Genomic DNA, 22,770 nt, shown 5'->3' with positions numbered 1-22,770 from the left:
ATCTTAAAATGTAAAAGCAGTCCATACTACCAGAGTTCAAATTGTCATTTTGTATCAAACATTTCAAAAGGAAAAACTTCATGACATAAAATGAAGCGAAACGTCACTTTGAATACCTCCTGATTTTGGGATGCAAGCGAGGGGTTTAATGCTTAGTGACATGAGAGAACTGGGTAGTATTTGTACAGAGAATCAGGCCTCCGATTGCTCGGTCCCTCGCGTCCCTGCCGGTCCCGGCCGCGCTGGATAGCCCGGGGCTAGTTTCATTCTCTAGGACGATGACATTAGAAGACGATTTCTTGGAGAGATAGAGGATGATTCTGTCAGTTGAGAGATGGGCGGATGGGAAGGTATGATATTAAGGGAAAACTACTGTGATCAAAGGATCATTATTTTTTATAATGTCATATTCTTCTTTGCCATTTACTTGTAATTCAATATTTTTAACTTGTTTCTTTGGTATCTCTCACTTTTTCTTCCTTTTTCTTGCTTCTTGGTCTTGCGCTTAGAAGCATTAGTATTAAGCGCTTTATAAATATAATGTATTATTATTATTATTATCACAAATATATCAGAAATCATATTGATAAATCAAGTATTCTCTCAATCCTTCAATTGATTTCAAGATATTGTTTAACATTTTCTCATTGATTAAATTTGTAATTGTATGTACGTTGAGAGCCAACTGTCTACAACAAGTTGACAAAGTCTCTCAACAAATAATGTTCACATCTTCATCTTGCAATAGGCCTAAAAATAAATATGCAGCTAGGGACAAGTTTTAATGAAAATTCTCATAGATTTGTTTCTTTACAAATTCCATTCTCATAATCAAATTTCAAATAATACTTTATAATACATGGTCAATTTGATTCCATTTCATTGTCATGAAAATACTGGCCCAAATTTTAATTTACCCTTCAACATGCTAATGTGAAAAAGGGGCATGTACAATACAAACAAATATATTTGTGTACATGTAAGTCCCTTTAAATTCGACATATAACTCTGTACTGTTGTTTTTATATGAAACAATGATTCAAAAATCATCGGATTTTATCTTAAACCAACATTTCTCTGCCAAGCTACACAAAAATCCATTGAAATCTAAACTGCCCGCAGCATCAGAGTCTTCAGAGATACCATCAAAGACTTGGCTTCCTCGAACCTGAAGACAAATATCCTTATCCAAGACAAAAGAAAAATCTGTTTTCCATTTATATACCTTCACCAGGTGGGTTTCACGTGGTTATGGCTGGTGGAATCATGAGTTAATAAATGCAGAATCATTGCTGTATGAAAAAAAAACATTGGAAGATCAACATTTTCATGGTTAAGTTGACGAAAGAAGCTATGACAGAGCATTCGTAGAAAAGAGGCCTATTTGTGGTTTGGTATAAGGCCTCTTCCAAACAAAGCAAACAAAAAAAGAAAGAAAGAAAGGAAGAATGAAAGAAAGAAAATAATAAATAAATGAATAAATAAATAAATAAACGAATAGATATTAATAAATAAAAGCTTTTGTAGGGTTCCTCATATTTTAGGTGATAAATAGCATGGTCTATGTTAATCATTCTAGGAGCTGTTAATAAATAAAACTTTTTTGAGGGATAGAAAATCTCAACTTCTACTGCCAGAAGAAGTTTCTTTTATCGAGGCTCTCTAAACTCTTAAATTTGGGTAATTATTATCGATTGAACAAATAAAAGAAGAAAAAACTAGATGGAATTTTGACTGCGCGCAGTCGAAAATGATGCCTCCACCATAGAGCAATTTAAATAATAGTGAGGTCTCTTGCTTTGCGCAATTTCTCAAGACGCGTGCCAAATTTCGAGGCAATCGGCCCCTCCCCCCCCCCCCCCCCCCCCAGTCAGGGAGGTGCTCAAAATAGCCCAGTTAAGTACGGGTTAAGTAACGGAACATATTTCAAGTGGTTCTTGACATATCATGACAAGTCCTATACATGTAGTCTGAAATTTTCAAGTTGACCTCTATGACCTTTGACATACATGTACTCCAAAATCTAATCTGATCGTTTTCCTATGGTGATATATATACTATCCTTAAGTTTGAAGTTTAAATCTCCAGTGGTTCTTGAGATATTATGATAACAATCTCAATGTATGGAATTTCATAAGTTGACCTCTGTGACCCTTGACCTTTGACCTACGTGCTCCAAAATCTAATCAGATCGTCTTCCTATGGTGATACATACTATCCTTAAGTTTGAAGTTTAAATCTCAAATGGTTCTTGAGATATCATGATAACAATCTCAATGTATGGAATTTCATAAGTTGACCTCTGTGACCCTTGACCTTTGACCTACGTGCTCCAAAATCTAATCAGATTGTTTTCCTATAGTGATACACACTATCACTAAGTTTGAAGTTTAAATCTCCAGTGGTTCTTGAGATATCATGATAACAATCTCAATGTATGGAATTTCATAAGTTGACCTCTGTGACCCTTGACCTTTGACATACGTGCTCCAAAATCTAATCAGATTGTTTTCCTATAGTGATACACACTATCACTAAGTTTGAAGTTTAAATCTCCAGTGGTTCTTGAGATATCATGATAACAATCTCAATGTATGGAATTTCATAAGTTGACCTCTGTGACCCTTGACCTTTGACATACGTGCTCCAAAATCAAATCAGATCGTCTTCCTATGGTGATACATACTATCCTTAAGTTTGAAGTTTAAATCTCAAATGGTTCTTGAGATATCGCGCTAACAAACTCAATACAAGGAATTTCATAAGTTGACCTCTGTGACCTGCGACCTTTGACCTACGTACTCCAAAATCTAATCAGATCGTCTTCCTATGGTGATAAATACTATTCCCGAGTCTTAAGTTTAAATCTTAAATGGTTCTTGAGATATTGTGATAACGGTCAAACGGGACGGACGTACGGACGGACGGACGGACGGACGGACGGACGGACGTACGGACGGACGGACGTACGGACGGACAACCCAAAAACATGATGCCTCCGGCACCACCTTCGGTGGCGGAGGCATAAAAATTGCTTAAATATTAAAAATCACTATCAACATAAGACATATTACTGTCCTTTTAAAGAATTGAGTTTGTCTTTACCTGACAACACTCCATTATAACTTAGCTGCTGTTAGTAAGACATAAGATTTCTGTATCAATTTCAATACAAAAATTATTTAAAAAATGAAATGTAACTTTCGACTCAGAAAGACCCTCCTCTTGTCCTTTTCAAGAAAATGTTTGTGTTTTCTTGACAGCCACTCCTTAAGAATCGGCTTAAGACATGATCATATGAGATATCAGTATCAAGAATAGATTAATGTTGTCAGATGTCATAAATCCTGACAAGAAGATACTCTATCCAAATTGATATACTGATTTCAAATCTTCAAGGTTTGTTTGTTGACCTGACATTGTTGGTATTTGTCTACAAAAAACAGGATCACTAACTAGACTAGGAGAACTTATACCAAGGGCAATTTCAATTTCAAAACCCTTCTGTTCGGCCTAGATAAATCATGTTCGCATAATGTCTAATGTCATTATATGTTTGCACATTTCAAAACATGAAACACTAAATTTTGTTAATTGCCCTAGAATTTTAGAAAGTATTTGTGACCATGTTATAATTTATTTATCCAATTATCTGATGTATGTAATATCATGTACTTGGAGCCAGATGGGTATTTACTCTGTAATAAAGCATATTAGTTTTGTATGCCCTTCTGGCTCCAAACAGACAATATCCTCAAGTAAACTGACTCGGTCACTTCAAGTAAATTACTAATATTAAGCCAAAATCAATTTTGATATTACTAATTCATTGAATGCTCTTTTTATCAGATTAGATATCAATATATTTGTGCAATGTATTTAGTTCTTTTATACTAATGGTAAGGATCCTACAGTTGACTGTAGAGTATAATAGTTTGTCTATTTGTTTTACCCGACTGCTAAAATTCATGTATATGCTTGTAAGTAAGCAACAAGGGGACCGACAACTTTAAGTCCTCTCCAAGGGAGTTAATGCTTTATCAAAGGGCATTAGCAGTTATGAGACCACATGACTGCTCTACCACTGAACCATCGTGCCTCCATAACAAAATTTAAAAACTGACTCTGAAATCACAAATAAAGCTTCTAATATTTAGCAGAAATTATCATACTTATGATGCTACAGAGTCTGTGACTGTTCTTTTATCTAATGATAAGTAAGGCACTAAAAGATGAATAAAATATGGCAAGTCTTGATTCTAGACTGATCACTACAAAGGGGGCACAGAGATTCTGACAAATGCGTGAGACCTTTAGCAAAATGCTACGCATCTGAAAAAGTAAATTTGCGCTAATTTTCCTTGACACTTTTGGGGCGCAGAGCGACACCAAGCAGGGAGCGTAGCAAATTAAAAATATATCAAAACAGTTCTTGGCTTACACAATCGGATAACTGGTATTGACACAAGAAATTTAATCTATTTGAGTTTGATTTTCAAAGAAACAGCAGAAATTGAGGCAATGCTTAAGGCAGAGGAACGATTTCCCCTGCACTGCCCTACATACATTAACAATTCTTAAAGATAAACTTGAGTTCTGGTAAAAAAAGAAAATTAATTCTCACAGAATCAAACGAAACTTACACTGAATGTTCAAAATTACAAATAAATGTCATGTGCCAAACAATGTTGGTAGAAAATGTATACTGGCTGAGTAATGAGCATAGAAAGATAAGGAAATCGAGGTAGGTAACCCCGACACAATTTGTGTAGTCCCATACACATCTTTCTGTGTACAGTGCTTGTTAATTTACCAAGACTGTGCCAAATTAATTATGATTGTAATGACTCCAGAACCTTGCAGTACACTCAAATACTTACATGCTACATGATCACACCACACACCTTTTCTTTCACAATGCAATCGCATGACCAGAACTCATCTTTATCTTTAAAAGAAAATATATGTAGGCATGTTTTCTTTAATCTGAATATTTGGGAATGCTTTTGATTCTGTGATTCAATTTGCCATTTATTTGCCATAACAATATCAATATAATCTATCTATGAAAATATGATTTTGGTGGGAAAAGATAGCATATTGATCAAGAAATTGATAATAATCTTTATATTAACTTTTCTGACACAATCATATTAGACCATATCAATAGGAAAGGAGAGTTATTTGGTGAGATGTAGTATTTCTATAACAAACATTAAAACTAAGAAACAATGAAAACATTTCTTGGAAAATTTCACAGCCACTAAAAGACACTGCCTTTCACTTGGCGGGTATTTAGAGAACTATTTCCCTTATCACAGTACCAGCTATTGTATGAGAGAAAAAAATATACTTAGCATGATTTGAAACTACAACGAGGGATGGGATAAATATTGGAAGAGGGAAGAATGATTTCAGGGACCTCAGCCCCATCCCTGCGGAACCAGCGCTCTCTCCTCACACCCAAGCCACTATTCCCTATCCCAGAACCATTGTAAAGCAATTTACTTCAGCAATGAAATGGCCTGTCATCGCTACGGCGCGGCATGTACGGATTTGTTTCCCGACTTTATCCCACTTTCCCTCTTTTTCACTCGCACTCTTTCTCTCCTTTTTCCCTCGCTCGATTCTACTCTTTCTTCCTGTATCTCCTTTTCTGTCTGTCTCTCTCTTTCCCTCCCCCTTCTCTGTCGTTTTTTATCTATGCAAACTCTTCCCCCTTTTCATTTCACGTTCTCTCTCCACATCTCACATTTTTATCATTCTCTCTTTCTCTCTGCTCTCCTCTTTCTTTCTTCTCTCCCTTTTTCTCCTTCTCCCTTTATCTCTTCTCTATTTCTCTCTGCTCTCCTCTTTTTTCTTCTCTCTCTCTCTCTTTCTCTCTTTCTCTCTCCTTGTCTCTACTAAGAACAAGAAAAGGAAGCTGAACAAAGCGGTTAAGGTATTCAGGAAAGCTATAGGCCTATACTCTATGTATTGGTATGTAGTTCTTTCTAGCAATGACTTTCATTTTCATCTGTCTAATATATTTGATTAATTGTAAAAGACAAACAGATAATCTTTAGACATTTTTATTTTTAGAGTCTGGAGTAATTCAAGACAGGAGAACAATTTAAATCTAAAGCTCTGAGTATCCTCCCTATTACCACCGAAAGTTTGGAAGAAAACTTTGTCTCTTCTAAATACCAGGAAGACAAAGCAGGGAAACAAACGTCCTGATGCTGTTAAAGAAATACCGGTATTACCTTTAAAGGTAAAAGAATAGGGTTGTCAACTTGTCATACTGTTTCATTTTCTGCCATTCTGGAGTCCAAGGTTGGTCTAGATCCTAAGCTTATAGAGGAAGGATTAAGATGGAGTTCTTGATCAAGTTGATGAAAGGCCCTTTCCAGCTCCCTTGTCTTCGTCTTCTATGTAACCTTCAATACAGAAACTATTGAGACAAGAGTGAGGTTCACATGACAGTCCGTTATTTAGTTTAGGTCGTAACTTTAAACTTTAATTTATCTTGTAGTTAGGGATCGTTAATTTTAAAAGTTGACTAGAAGTTATAAACCCAAGCGATCAGGTTAGTGAGATAACTACGAGCAGCGGGTGTACTCAATCTTGGGTTGCGTTTATCGACCAAATTTTTGGCTAGAATCAGGTTTCTCAAACGTCTTTCAGGCAAATTTACAAGGTGATAAACGCAAAGCCTTTTTTAAGGGCTTTAGATATGGGCATATCTAAAGATGCAAAAAGGTGTGTTTTGAATGTGACATACAGCCAGAATCACGTTTCCGAGAGATCGATGAACGCAAAGCTGTTTTGAACCTCACATACAAATAGGAATTCCCAGGCTAGTTTCCGGTTCGGAGAAATAGCGCGCTGAGCAGCTGCGAAGAGACAAGGCCTTTATTTTGAATCGTGAAGAGACGATAAACGTGACATCCCGCAAATCACGATCGTATAGTGGGGTATGATAGTGGGGTACGATATCTACATATCTAGTGGCAAGCCCCGATAACGCGCCCAAAGTTACATGCAGTGTGGACGCAATTAACTTTCGTTGTTACACTAGCATCTAGTTAAAATCAATGCTTGCCTGGCTTGTAGTTAAAACATTGAATACTCATTGTTTTGTTCCCATGTGAGCCCTTGTGATTGTTAGATAAATTTGAGGTTTCCCAAACTAGTGACTAGTTTCACTAACTAACTTCACTAACTAGTTTACGACCATGACGGTCCCATATAAACATAGCAGTGGTCCGTAGAACTTGAAAAAGGAGGAAGAAAGGTTGTCAGATTTTTGTATTTGCTAAGAGGGGTTACAAAAAATGAATAATACTTGAGAAGCAGAAGAAAAAAATGTTGTGATGTGCCAACAAGGTTCTTTAAAAATTCCATATTTGCCAACTGACAAACTTTTAAATTGGTTGTGTCACAGATTGACACATTATGCCCCTCAAGAAGAAAAAAAGCGGCACCTGACTGGGTGTGCCGTTCACCCATAGTAATTGTAAAGGGTGGGGAAAACATGGAAAGGGGTGGGGTGGAGGTGGGATGGGGCGGAGGGAAATGAGGGGCGACTCGATAGCAATGTATGAGAGACCGGGGAATAGAAAGGGCCGACGCAGACCCTTTGGGGAAGCACTACCGATAGTACCGACAGGGCGGCGGTCGTGCTTCACTGCTCAAAAATGATTGTTCTTGCGGCGGGGCAACGAACCCAAACAACCCAAAATCACTTCTTTATCACATTATCTCTAACCCTATATGGCACCCTTTTTTTTTCTCTCTCTCTCTCTCTCTCTCTCTCTTTTCTCTTTCGTTCTCTTTCTCTCTCTCTCACCCCTCTCCCTCTCTCTCACTGAATTTGTTTTAAAAAGTGCTGAATATGACAAAAAATATTAAAATTAGCAAACAAAATGGACTGAAGAAGTATATTTGCCTCACAAAAGTCCAATTATAATTCAAAAGTTAGGCTAATTAAATTTTGGCAGAAGAAAGATGAAAGTTTGCATATTTCCTTAAATAAAAATATATCAAATTAGACATCAAGAACATTATGACATCAACGATTTGAAGTTTCTCTGTAATCGAGGCAATCTTGATTATAAAAATTCATAATTTAGCCTACTTTTGAGTAGACTACAGATAAGATGTACAAGATCTGAAATGACTTTTTTTCTTCCCTTTTGGACATTTCATTGTTTGAAGCAAAAAAATGCGGCAGCAAAAAATGCGGCCGCGATAAAAATCACACGATAATGATAGATATGACTGAGATGAACCCTAAAATAGAGGCTTGGAAATCTGCCGATCTTAATGGCATTTTAAAAAGCGCTGCTAGGCTCGACATAATTATCACATGACGACGACGATAAGGAGCAAGGGGGAATGGTGCATCATGGGAGTCGTCTCCCTATGGCCCCAATCTTTCTCTGCCCTTCGCTTCACAAGTGGCCTTTCACATTCAAACGCAGGCTTGCACAGATTTCAATTACCGCCATTATTGTCTGAAAAAGACCTAAGTATGATTCACTGTACATACCTTTCATTCTCTTCATTTTCTGCAATATGGCGTACAGGGAAACTGTCTGTTATATTATGATGTAAAATGTATATTATTGTCATATGGAAAGATTTTTGTTTAAGTGTCTTTAAAAAACACACAATTAAATGCAATAATAAATGACTTTTTTTGTAATTTTACAAAATCGTTCCTATTTTTCATGAAGTGACGGTAGTGAGGAAAATCCGCACACAAATTATATGTGATTTTCATTCGCTACCGTCACTTCATGAAAATAGGGACGAAATGGATTTGCTGTCATGATAATTTGGACCCATTTTCTTTGACATGACACTAAATCCAAATTTATTCTTATGTTGAGCCTGAGCCTATAAAAGACATCTGAACAATTTTGGAATTGCATGGTAATTTCAAATAAAACAGAATGTATTCTGTGTGAACTGACCCACTCTTGATTTTAATCTTTAAAATCTTTTTTCTCGACAATGAGGTGACAAAAGACACTAAAATCATCATCGCCGGCCCAATCTCATTTTCTGATTTTTTTTTTGTTTCCATTGCTGGTCCACCCCCTCTCTTGGCCTAATTACGATGCTCATGACAGATTTGAGACAGGATATCATGAACTTGAAAAAAAGTATACTATGATCCCGATTGTTTCAGATTAGATCTGGAGAAAATCTAGCTTGGGGGTACTAGAGGCATTATTATTCCAAAGCCTATTATAAAACAGAAATTTCAGCCATTTCTGAAAAATTGAAATTATTGCTCAAATTATCTGTTCAATGCATCATGTTGTGCATTTCTTTATTTAACTTAATAATTCTGGGGAGTTTTCTCCTCTGCATCTCTCTCTCTTTCTCTCTCTCTCTCTCTCTCTCTCTTTCCATTTCTCAATATTTTCTAATTTATTCTCTATTCCTTTCTTCAATGTGGATACATTTTTCTACTTTGATGTTTCAAATTATTGTTTCCTAGTCGACTCAAAATATCAAACTTACCTTTACATCTTAAAACCACCTCTGTAATCAATGAAGACTGGTAAATCTGCAAGAAATTAAAAAAAACAGATAAAAACGCTTTTATTTAAAAATATATTTTTAGTTCAAAATTTTACAACAAAACAAAGACAACAATGATGTAATGTCTTAATGAAAAAAAATAACTTTGACTTGAAGAAAAAGGTGAAAACAGGAGAGAAAGAAAGGAGAGATGGAATGCAAAAAAAAAAGAGAAAAAGAATATGATACAAACCCCTGAACATCCCCAATCGCTTCACAACCTTGTTCTCCCGCATTTCATCTACCTAGCCAAGCACCCCCTCCCCTACCCCCTCCTCATGGCACCAGTGCCCTCACACCGGCCGGACCCCACTATGCCACTGTATTTTTATTTACTTTTCAGTTCACCTCTTATACAGATGAGACAAAATACTCTTCATCTTGATTTGCTAAATTCAATATATCATATTTGGGCTTTATCCCTATTCAGACTACCCACATTCACTGTACAGCTAAATGATAATTACTTAGTTTTATTTTTCCATAGTCAAAATTTTGTATAACGAAACGTATAACGAGATGTATAACGAAGGGTTGTATACCAAAACACATGTTTGAGCATCATTTAAAAAAATAGCTGATTAGGGATCAGGGTCCCATTCTCGTCTAAACATTGAATGGTACAAATCTTCTTGTGAGCGCACCCTGATGATTGGTCAGATGTTGCGTCATTTGAACTCTTCAAAAGTGGTTTCTTTATAATAATACAACATTTCTTTACACAATGTTGTGGACTCCAGAGTCCAGAGTATCTACCCCTTTCATTATTATAAAGAACATAGATGACATCACACGAACAGCCCTCCACTGGACACCAGAAGGCAAAAGAAAGAGGGGACATCCTAAAAAGGATTAAATATTAAAGCCCTGAACCACACATGGTATACAATCCGAAGACTGGCCCAGGATCGGAAGGAGTGGAAGACTTTTGTTGCTGCCCTATGTGCCAGGAGGCATAATGGGCAGTAAGTAAGTAAGTCACTATTATAATGATTCTTTAGATGATGTTTTTTTAAACAGGTTTTTATCTGAACTTTCTCTAGCCTGAACAAGCTCTATGAGTATGTGTACCTTAATCTAAACCTCAATATTGGTGCATACGTTCAACTTGTACTCTTCTGCATCCTTGCATTTTCTTCAGTTTGTACCCAACTGAATCCGATACGAAAAGAGTCCTTTCATATAAACTATGAAAAGTGATCTAGGAATGCCAGGCGGAAAAAAAAGGCACAATTACGTGTCACACGAAACCAAAATTTACGAAACGATGGCCCGCTGAGTGAACCCGAAACTGCCCCCAACTTCAGAGGAGCTCGGAGCGAGAGCAAGACAGCGGAATTCAGCTGAGGGTCAAAGGTTAGACTAATGTTGGGAGCCCTCGCTTGAGAGGGTTGTGCCATTCCCTTGACCTAGCAGATTGTTACAATATGATTGGAGCTAGAAGTATGTCAACTGTTTGTTTGTTTGTTGTGTTTTTGAGGGCGAGACATGTAATGTATCACTCAACTTGTTTGTTTGTGTGTTTTTGAGGGCGAGACATGTAATGTATCACTCAACTTGTTTGTTTGTGTGTTTTTGAGGGCGAGACATGTAATGTATCACTCAACTTGTTTGTTTGTGTGTTTTTGAGGGCGAGACATGTAATGTATCACTCAACTTGTTTGTTTGTGTGTTTTTGAGGGCGAGACATGTAATGTATCACTCAACTTGTTTGTTTGTTGTGTTTAAAGGGCGAGACATGTAATGTATCACTGAACTTGTTTGTCTGTTTATTTTTCTTGGGGGGGGGGCATGTAGGCTAAAGCGTAAGGTTTTTAGGTAGAGACAATTTGTTTGTTTGTTTGTGTGTTCTTGAAGGCGAGAAATGTAATGTATCACTGCACTTGTTTGTCTGTTTATTTTTCTTGGGGGGGGGGGGCATGTAGGCTAAAGCGTAAGGTTTTTAGGTAGAGACAATTTGTTTGTTTGTTTGTGTGTTCTTGAAGGCGAGACATGTAATGTATCACTGAACTTGTTTGTCGGTTTATTTTTCTTGGGGGGGGGGGGGGCATGTAGGCTAAAGCGTAAGGTTTTTAGGTAGAGACAATTTGTTTGTTTGTTTGTGTGTTCTTGAAGGCGAGACATGTAATGTATCACTGAACTTGTTTGTCGGTTTATTTTTCTTGGGGGAGGGAGGGGGGTGCATGGAGGCTAAAGCGTAAGGTTTTTTAGGTAGAAACATTTTGTTTGTTTGTTGTGTTTACAGGGCGAGACATGTAATGTATCACTGAACTTGTTTGTCTGTTTATTTTTCTTGAGGGGGGGGGGCATGTAGGCTAAAGCGTAAGGTTTTTAGGTAGAGACAATTTGTTTGTTTGTTTGTGTGTTCTTGAAGGCGAGACATGTAATGTATCACTGCACTTGTTTGTCTGTTTATTTTTCTTTGGGGAGGGGGAGGGGGGTGTATGGAGGCTCAGGCATAAGGTGTTACGTAGAAAAATGTTGTTTGTTTGTTGTGTTTATTTGTTGTGTTTACATGGCATGGGAGGAGGGAAGGAAGGATGATGCATGGGGTAGGCTCTGCTACATAAATCATACACAAAGAATGAGATGTGCAAGAAGAAAAAAGTGTTGACATCTAACTGTCTAACTGTGTGCAAATTGCAAAATGATTGAAAATCATTCTCTAGCAAAATACTAATGGATCAATGAAAACATAGTATTGTTTAATCACATTTCCTTTAGAATGAAATCAAGTCATGGAGAATTATAATACCTTTGTCAATTTTCTGTTTTTATAGTAAGTGCAAAATGACTGAAAATCTTCTCTAGCAAAATATTAATGGATCAATGAAAACAAAGTATTGTTTAGTCACACTTCTTCAATGAAATAAAGTCATGGGGAATTCCAATACCCTTCTAAATTTCTTTTTTATAATCAGGGCTATACATACAAGAGGAATGTTTTGATTCATAAAGATGCTATATATGCACACTTGGAAAACAATATTGAAAACAACATTGAAATCATCAATCAAAGTTCATTTCTTGAAAGTCTTTGTGATCATGCTACATGAACAGCCTGTAAATACAATATGAGTCAAAAGTTATATTGTTCTACAAGTGGATACAATTACAACATTGAATTGTACGTAAACATAAAGCCAGAGCACTGAAATATAATCCCAAAATATCCGTTCCACGATTGCCGATACTTAATAGTGCGCACAGCATGCCATCACAGGGGTTTCGTTTGGATTCGTTTGCGCACCGATTCCATTCCCGTTTCACCCCTCTCCCCTCCTGATTGCATTCCTGTGGAAGTCCCCCTGCTAGGAGGGAGCATTAGGCCCAGGCTTGCTTGAGATATCCTCACTAGCCCCCATTCACATTGGTTAATTTTATTGTTTGAAGTTGAAGTTTGAAGTTTATTTGTTCCACATTTACATAAAAAAAACAATTAAAATTGTTTTTTTAAACAAGCGTATAAGCTTACAGATTACACCAACAAAATTACAGATTTCAAATCAAGTATAATGTACAGAATGTATAATGTACATGTATATGTTATACTTTTGAAGCTTAGTTTTAACATATATAAACGAAATATCACATTACAAACATCGTACAAGTTTAGCAAAACAGTGAAATATTATCATATAAATTATTGATAGAAAAGCAGAGGTTTGATTAGCTTTTTAAAGAAAACACAACACTGCCAGCTAACATCACAAGAAAAGAAAACCATTGAAATAGGCAGGGCTTTTTTGTCAATACCGGCTCCTTGAGCAATGTCCATGGTGCATAAAAAAAAAAAAAATAGATTATAGATTTGTGAAATTTAGGCTTTCTTTAGGCTTATACATTCCTCAAAGCTCAAGACTGCCATATTGTTTTGAGTATAAGATTTAATGAACGATTAAAGTAAAATAAAAAGTTACCTGTTTCGACAGGTATTTGTTCTATTAGTCAACCAAAGGTAGGAAGAGATTTAAATAACTTTTGTATAAGCTTCCTCTAGTGTGAATGACCTGTAATATAGGATGGACCAGCCCCTCCATCAGTTGGTCCATTCAGTCGGTCAATCGGTCAGCGCAACAGCTGTGTCATTATCATTCACTCCCAGCAAGAAATTGCACTGACCCGTAAGTAGGTCACTAATAAGTCAATAACTGGTGTTCTTTGATTAAATACACGATATTAAAGAGAACGTTGAGTTCTTTCAACCTGTTAAGGACAGGATTGATTTTTAGCATTAAATTGACCACAATAAAAATTGGAAAAAGCAATTTAAAGTACTACATAATCAACCTTCTTCTGTTTACTTCCATAGTTTCTTCAATGAAGTTATTTCATGACCACCAGTCAACTTTTGACTTTCTTTGAATATGAATTAAAAGAGGTTATATTAATCTTTTTCGAACTTTTCAGGAGAGTAAAAATACCTATTTGCCCTTTTCCAATTTTTAACAGTTTGTACTGTAAGTTTCTGCTAGTACATGCTCATTAGTGAAGGTAATATTTTCTAAAGATATCTATCTAAATGTTTTTTTAGTGGATTTCAAACAGATGAGAAAAGAAGGAGAAAAATAGCATTAATTTGTGAAAAACAGATATGGAAAAGACTTGAGCTACATGTACGACAAAAGCAATAGGTGGACTATTCCTGCCCCCATCACTGATAACAACAAACGGGTCTGTAGAATATGAAAGACTTGCTACATTCAATTTGACAGTTATCTTTTCATAGTGCCAACAAACAGACCCCAATGTTGATATAACTTTTTAAATAACAGTAATCATGTAGATGGACCCACTCAGAAATAATCCCTATTTCTAACTTTGTAATCTATACAAGCACAAGAAGTAAAGGAGAGTACGATAACATAATATTGCTTTTTAAGTCATATCAAATATTTTTTCCGGTATCTTAATATTCTTAGCTAAAATTTACAGTAACCTATTTCATGAAAGGGTTAGAAAAAGAGTCTGAGAATTGAGACTACATAGAGGCCATGGCCAGGGCTAAACTCATCAACCATCCCCTCTTCATCTCTCTCTCTCTCTCTCTCTCTCTCTCTTTGGAGGTGTGTCCTTCTGGTCAAAAGGTCGTGACCTGAGATGAGGTCAAGTGCTTCTACAGCACAAGTTTGGTTTGAGTGCTGGAGAGTATCTGGATTAGAGTGGCTTCAATATAGCCTGGCTTTCAGGTAGAAAACTGAATTATTTTTCTCATCTCAATAAAGATTGTGATAAGATAAGTTTGTTGTGTGTATAGACCTGTATTAAACTGTCCTTTCTTATGACAGGTAGGCTTTTTCCAGTCAAAGAAGAATTAGTTCTATTATCAATATAACTATTTCTTAATTACATACTCAATAAACACGGTCTCAGTGAGTGCGGAGGGGGGGGGGAATAACCTCTGCCTGGAAGACAGGCTATCACAGCAGGAGAAAGGCACTGTGAAGAGAGAATCTGCTTTCCTTATTTTCTTTGAGAAGGGGCAAAAAAAATTACTAGCTCCTAGAGTTAATGCATACTTGTACAAAAGAAAGGAGAAAACCATGTATACTCCAAAAATTATGTTTCTTTTCAATTATCCTACTAAAGGACAGTAAGGACTGTGTCCAATATGCAATTTGGAAGTAAAAGAAAGAACAGAAAAAGAATGAGTTACCAAGATACATTAACATACCAAGGAAAACAAGAATAATTTACAATCTGAGTGTAGGTGATGCATATAATCAATCAATTGAAGAAAAAGAGCACATTATAAATTCCATGTGACCCATGCATTTTTCTGTCTTGATAAAGATATTTTTAATACTGTACATTGACCCAACCCGACACAAGAATCTTAAAAAGCTGACATTTAATACAAAAAGTGACTAAATTATGATTGATATAGTAAGTAATACCCATCACTCGTCTGTATGTAATAATATTTGAACATGTTAATAAACACATCATTCATCACCTATTGAGCGCCACGGCTCACCAATGCCAGTGCGAAAGAGGGGTTGAGAAATTTGAAATAAACGATGACCTACAAAGTTTTTGGTGTTCACGAGACACGGATTACAGCACACTGTACAGTGATTGAGAGAGAAGCTCAAGATAGTCTCCTACCAGGCTGTGGTGGATATATATTAATTGTGGGATTTATGAAAACATTTAACTGCAATGATGGGGTAAGGAAAGTTTCTGAAAGTTCACACAGTGATCTGAAATATAACAAGATCATTACCTCATATTAAACAAGAAAACATGTGACCATTTTTTCTCTTATTTTGCAGTATATTCTTTTCCAAAAAGACTGCCTCTATCAAATTTTGAGCACCAGAGGGGAATTTTGCATTCATTGCATTCAGGAAAAGTATATTATATATCAGACAGAGAGGGGGTTACCTTACAAACAAATGGTTTTAATGTTAAGTAACATTTGGTGATAGCTGTCTCATGATCAGGCATGATGTCTTTCCTCAGTAAATTAAGTCACATTAAGTTTGAACATGTTCAAATACCAACAATACCAGGTATACCGTTTTTCCTAACCAAGATCTAGATCCCAAATTTACACAAGAGTGTGTTCTATAGAATCTACAGTCAAAAGTTCTTCCACATCTACCATAGATACGAGTGAGTCTGGTATTCTGCATTTCATCTTCTATTGCCTCTCTCAATACGGGAGTGTATGGGCAAGACACACATGAATTCGGTTGACCATGAGCAAGTGTAACGGCTACAGTTCTTTCCTTATCCACCAAAAATCTCAATGAGTCTTGACCTCAGCATTTCACTGCCTCTCTCAATACAGGGGTAGGGGTAATTTCCACATTCAACTCATTCAGCACAGTATGAGAGCATCTACATGCTCGGGTTCTTCCACATCTACTAAAGATTTCCATCTTCCGTAAAGATCTTAACTTCAGAATATCATCTTTCCCTGCCTCTATCCCTTCACGAGTATGGTTTGTTGTTTGTGATGTTACTTGTATTGAAGTTTGGCCTATTTTCTGTTTTTCTATATTCATAGGATTGGCATGTATGGTTTCAAAATATGTGTCAAATTTCTTTTCCCAAGTTAAAAAAGGAATATGGAAATGCTCTTTCATTTGCTTGGGTAGTTTTGTTGTTGATTTGTTGTTGTTTTTGATAATTATACTCAAGTGTTACTTCATTGTTATGAGACATACAAACAATTAATAGTGTCATGTCTGCTAATTTCAATTGGTGATGCAAAAGGCTATTGAAATTGCCTAAAGTTGATTTTCAACTTAAAGTAGTACATTTTAACTCTTTATTTGTTGTGGATTAAAAAAAAAATCTTTGAAGTACACACTACATGTGACAAAAGTGAGGCAGTCCAACGCCTCTTGCATTCATCAACCAAAGGTAGCAAGGGTTTAATAGAAGAAGAAAAAAAAGATATGGCGATGACTTGGAGAACGGCTAAGGCATGGGAGCTAGACTTGTGACAGCTCAGAAACTGGGGCTGAGATTTGTGGTGGGATTAGGATGGTGCCTGTGGGTTGGACGGGTGGAGACGAGGCAGTCCCCCAAGTTCAGAGGCATCGAGGGCTGGAAGACAGGCAAAGATGAGGAGGGGAGGCGGAGAGACAAGTGAGAGAGGAGAAGAGAGAGAAGGGGTGGAGGGATGATAGAATATGAGAGATATTGAAGAGAGAGTGAGATGATAGAGAGAGAGACAGAGAGAGAGAGAGAGAGATGGTGAGAGAGAGAAGCGGAGAGACAGTTAGAGAGACAGTGAGAGACATAGAGAGTAATAGAGATATAAAGATGGTGTGTGTATGAAACAGAGAGAGCAAGAGAGACAGACAGACAGAGAAAGACAAACAGACAGAAGAGATGAAAGTGTATGAGATGTGATAGGATTGAGGAGAGGGGGTAAGAAGTAGTTTCGAGATCAAACCAGTATCAAAAAGAAAAATTTGAAAGAGGGAATAACAATAAGAGAGAAAGGTCTATTGAAACAGAGGAGAGAGAGAGAGACAGAGAGAGAATGAGAGAGAGATGGAAAAGCTAGGGGAGTAGAAAGAGGTCAGATCATGATGAGAAAGGGATGCCAAAGGATACAGAGACAGAGAGACAGAGAAAGAAAGGGAGAGAAAGAGAAAGAAAGGGAGAGAAAGAGAAAGAACGGAAGAGTAGGATATCAGAAAGAGAGGGAAAGGAGAGTGAAAAGAAGAGAAAGAAGGAAGGCAAGATAGAGATTAAGAGAAGAGTGAAACAGAGAAAAAGAGAGGAGAACGAGAAGGAGAGATGCGTAAGTCCTTGGCAATGGACCCATCTCCACACATCTTCAAGCCTTGGGTTAGGGCAGCGGTTAGCGAGGGTGAGGGGAGGACAGACAGCCTTAGGGTATACATATGTTTGTGTTCGGATGAGGTTTGTTTTCTTAGAAAGAAAGACTTGTATGGATAGAGATATACTTTGCGGATCATTATGATAACCGCTAAAAACGATACATGCACAACATCTTGATTGTGAAAGTCGGGAGGCTCATAGGATGAGCATGCCTACGTGTATACTATATTGAGTGCAATGTGATGGATTTGGCAAGAAACTGGTATGGAGTAGAGGATGAAGAAAGATAGAGGAGTTAATCACTTTGAAGAAGAAGAGATGATGATGGTGATGGCAATGATGATGAAGATGTGGTGGAGAAGGAGGAGGAGGAGGAGGAGGAGGAGGAGGAGGAGGAGGAGGAGGAGGAGGATAAAGATGATGAACATACTAATGATAAGGATGATGAGAAGGTGATGTTGATGATAACGATGATGAAGCTGATGATGATGATGATGAGGCGGAGATGATTATGCTAATTATAATAATGATACAAAAATAATGAAAAAGTCAATGTTGATGATGATGATGATGATGATGATGATGATGATGATGATGGTGGTGGTGATGAGGAAGATGAAAATCTCATTGCTGATGATGATGATGATGAAAATGTCAATGCTGATGATGATGATGATGATGATGATGATGATGATGATGATAAAGATGATGAATCTGATGATGATGATGTTGATGAGGACGATGTTGATAATGATGATATAGACAAGACAGAAGTACCAATAATTCAAAGCTCGTGGAAGGGAATCAAAATATCATAATCTCATAAAAATCATTTTCAAGTATTTTCCTGGTACCTGAACACTGGTCCTTTCTTGTAATTGAAAACTGGGCCTGGCACCAACTCCTAAGGGGCCTGACCCCCTATTTGCACAAGGCACAAAATGTGTGAGAGAACTGCGGCTCTTACAGCCGGTGTCTGACATTTTGCCCCTAGTAGGCACGCACTGCATACATTCAAAGTCAGCTATGTTTCTCGTATGTCTGCCAAAGGGGAGAATCATGCATTGTTGAAAGGATACGTGGACATCTTACTGAAAAGGATGGCTTTCACACTACAATGAGCAGTTATCCGGCTTGATTCGTTGATGGAGATATAACTCAAAGTGTCAGAAGGAATTATGAATAAACTGACAAATTGCAACAGTTTCTATTGCTGATCCCTCTCTATTTCACAAGGCACCCCTGATGGCCTTAACACAACAAGAGCAAAGATGTACGCAAAAAACTCTTAGCAACCTAACTTCTGCCAAAAGATCAGAGAGTATACATTCCATCAACATCCATTCTTCGTCAGCACATCCATGTTGCCAAACCCCGCGAAATTGCACCTCTCATATTTCCGCCCCAACCCATCAAAAAATCGTGGTCCACGGGGACCTCCGTTGTTGGGTCTGAGCCACACCAACAATTCAAACGTGAGTTCATTGTCATCATGGACCGACAAAAGAAAAGGCCCGTTTTCATTAGCCCCAGTTTATATGTCAGGCCATAACCTCTGATCCAGGAAAATTAGCCCAATTGCAATTAGCTTGGGACTAATTCACAGTAACAACATAAATACAGAGCTAATGCACCATCATGTTTTGTTTTATTTTGTTTCTTTCTTTCTTTCTTTTTATTTTTAATGTACCATCATGTTAAGGGCATAGCTCAAGCTATTGCCATGATCAAAACAAAGCTAGTTCATAAAATAGCACATCATCGGGTCAATTAGTGGGCTGTTTCGGTGATGAAGACGCACTCAGACTCCAATGCTCATCCCCTACAGCTCCTGTTTAATCTCTCTAGTGAGCAGGGATTGCACAACTCCTGCTAGGAGAGAACTTGAGCTTCAAGCTCACCTTATATTCTTAGGAAACTCTGATTGGTCTAACATCATCTCAAGCAATATCTACCTTGGACTAATAGAGAAGCATCTCACGGCCCGACAAAAGAACGAGACGTGAGGCAAGGCGACCGGCACCGTGCCCGCCCGTCCCCCCAGATGGTATTAATAATACAGAATTTGCGGAGCCAACACCTGGTAGGTTTTATGTGTATATTCACCTCTAAATGTTCGGTCCCATCTGACAATTAATTCCACGGATTGGGGATGGATAAGAGCAAGTGGTGATGAAGATGCAATCCAGAGGATGGGGATGGTTTTGGAAGGTGAGAAAGAAGATAAGGAGAAGGGGGTAAAGAAGAGGGTGTGGAGAAAGAAATAGAAGGAGAGAAGACATAGAGGAGAGAGAGAAGGAAGGTCTAGGGAGAAGAGAACAATAAAGACATGAGACACAAATTTTGAAAGCAGCCCCTAAACCATGACTCCACAATAACTTCTTTATCAGGTCGGGAATGAGCTTTAGGGTCCAACTACATGATCTCTTGTCAAAGTTTTGAAATAATGGGGGGGGGGGGGGTTCTCACTTCAGGAGCCCACGTGTCCCATCACCTATCCGTGTACAGCTCTATTTACCCATCGCCTCTATACCACCCATTTAGGCTTGTACAGTAAGCAAACAAAGAGAAATGTGATTTTTTTTAATGCAAAATTGAGGCAATAGAATAGAATCATGAAAGAATCAAAATATAATTACTTTTCCTTGTAAAATGATAAAATGATCTGTTTTGCTAAAAAATTATTACCCATTCCTGCATGAACAGAGGAACGTGACCAAGACCACAATATTCTTGGACAAATACTTGTTCCAAAAGAACAAAGTGATCTGCCGCAGATCCTCATCACCCCTGCAAATTGGCAAAGCATTACAATTAATTCTCTGCTTCGCAACAAGCTATGACGAGCCTTTCTTTTCCCCTTCTCAGAAATACATTCCATCTCTCCACCTTACCTTGAGTTCAAAACCGTTCCAGATTGTGGCCCAAAAATTGTTCAAGATGAAATTATAGAGGTGTGCGGATAACGCGGCTCTGTCACAGACTAAATGAATTCATAAGTGGCAACAAAAAGGGATTTTTGACATTCTTTCGTCGAAACAAACAAGTCTTAGCTCGGTTGAGAGCAAACATGTGCTATTAAGCTTCAAGGATCAATAGATGCTAGGGAATTTCGAAATGGATATAGTTTCTTGGCATATTTCAGAGTGAAGTTCAAAGTAGAAACTGAAAGTAACAACTAAGTTTTGGGTAGCATTGTTTTTAATGATACAGCATTGGTGATAGAAAAAATATCAAAATCAGGCTTAGTTAATCAATTTGTATGCTTTAATGTTAAGAAAAAAAATGAAAGTATTCTAAGCACAAATATTTCTTCATCACTCAAAAATTTGAAAAAATTAAGTCAAGGCAAATCTATGTTGGTTCTAATCTCCATTGATGTAATGATGTCTTCTCTATCACTTTCGGGTCGGACACATATAAATAGTGACAACAGAATGTAGGCAATATTCTGGTGGATAGTTCTTGTCAATGAAGTCTTATTTTAATTAGCACAATAAGTAGTTGCACAAAACATTTTCTTCTAACACATTTTTATGGCAAACAAATCATTTCCCTATGCCTCATTTTAATTATCATGGGCTAGATATACCAAAGGCTTCAAGATTATTTAACCCTTTCCAGTGCAAGATTAATCTATACCTGCATTAAAAAAATTGTATGGAGCTAATCAAGATTGCAAATGGGTAATTTTGCAAAGCCTTTACGTTGTAAAAAGCAATCCTTCCATTATTGTTGTTTTGTGAAAATGTGCATGAGTGCCAAACAAGCCACTGTGTAGGGAGGCAAAGAAGGCAACCAAGGCAACCAAAGTGTTAATCACTTAGCCAACTGGTGCAAACGTATGATATTATAACAACAACACCTGGAATGATATACAAAAAGCAGAAAAAACGATAAAAATATTTCAGTTTCACCCGATACATGTATGCAGTATGTCAGTTTCAGGATCACTGTGAATTGGAGTTAACCTCTGACTTGTCAAATATGTCACAAAAATTGTTTTAATAATACACCATAAAATGGTATAAGTGATGCGCTATTGATGGTACTCCTGACAGATAAGATTTTACGAGTTTCTCTCTCTGTAAAATATTTTAGGACCTCAAATATATAATAAATCAAAATAGCTATTTTCAAAAGAAGCGATGTGATCAGATTCCGGAGAGAGAGGTGTAATATTTCATTTAGGAGTTAAAAGAAGTGCTTTACACTTTGAAAAATTATAACTTCAAAAGTACAAAGAGTGAACCTAGAGTTACATACATAAAGCATACTTCAAAAGTACAAGCAAATGTGTGACTGCATGAGGTTAAAAATAACACAATAAACTTTGCGTGCATAAAAGTTGTTTACAACGGATATTTGGGCCACAGAACAGTAGGAATTCAATTTGACGGTTTGTTTGTAAGTATGCCACAACAATGTGAGAAGATCATTAGTATTAGATGGTATGAGTGACATTTCATTGACTGAACTATGAAATATGTCTACAGAAAGAATCCATCACAAGTGATGTGTCAGAACGAGAAATGATGTTTGACATCAATTTTTACACCTCCCCCCCCCCCCCCCCCCCCCCTCAATTGCTTTCATTCCGAGACATGCACGATGTATTACGTATCTACAACTGTCCATATTGTTATATGATGTCATTATTGAGATTGCTTTCACAATTTTCATTAGTGCAAACAACCCATTACTACACTGCATTGTCAATATCTGATGAGGGGGTTCCCCAAGGCTACTAGGTTGGGCCATTCTCTTTTATTTTTGTATTGTTACTATGAACAATGATGCAAACTAGATTATTCATAGAATGTCTATAATTCATTTAAATGGTAAGATCTTTGAGCAGTCTCAATCATCCCATATACAACAAGTGAA

At 37.1% G+C, this 22,770-nt stretch overlaps 1 long non-coding RNA gene across 1 annotated transcript in view; it reads right to left on the bottom strand.

The window, feature by feature from the left end:
- The window catches only part of LOC105442626, a 38,014-nt gene extending 28,451 nt beyond the window's left edge, over positions 1-9,563 (bottom strand). Inside the window, exon 1 of the long non-coding RNA XR_004062722.1 lies at positions 9,517-9,563. This is a non-coding gene — a long non-coding RNA (uncharacterized LOC105442626). The remainder of the gene's footprint in view (positions 1-9,516) is intronic.
- Positions 9,564-22,770: the final 13,207 nt, after the last annotated feature.

Source organism: Strongylocentrotus purpuratus, unplaced genomic scaffold (assembly GCF_000002235.5).
Source record: "Strongylocentrotus purpuratus isolate Spur 01 unplaced genomic scaffold, Spur_5.0 spur5_scaffold_1, whole genome shotgun sequence".
NCBI classification, from domain to species: domain Eukaryota; kingdom Metazoa; phylum Echinodermata; class Echinoidea; order Camarodonta; family Strongylocentrotidae; genus Strongylocentrotus; species Strongylocentrotus purpuratus.
This window is presented reverse-complemented; position numbering and strand designations above follow the sequence as displayed.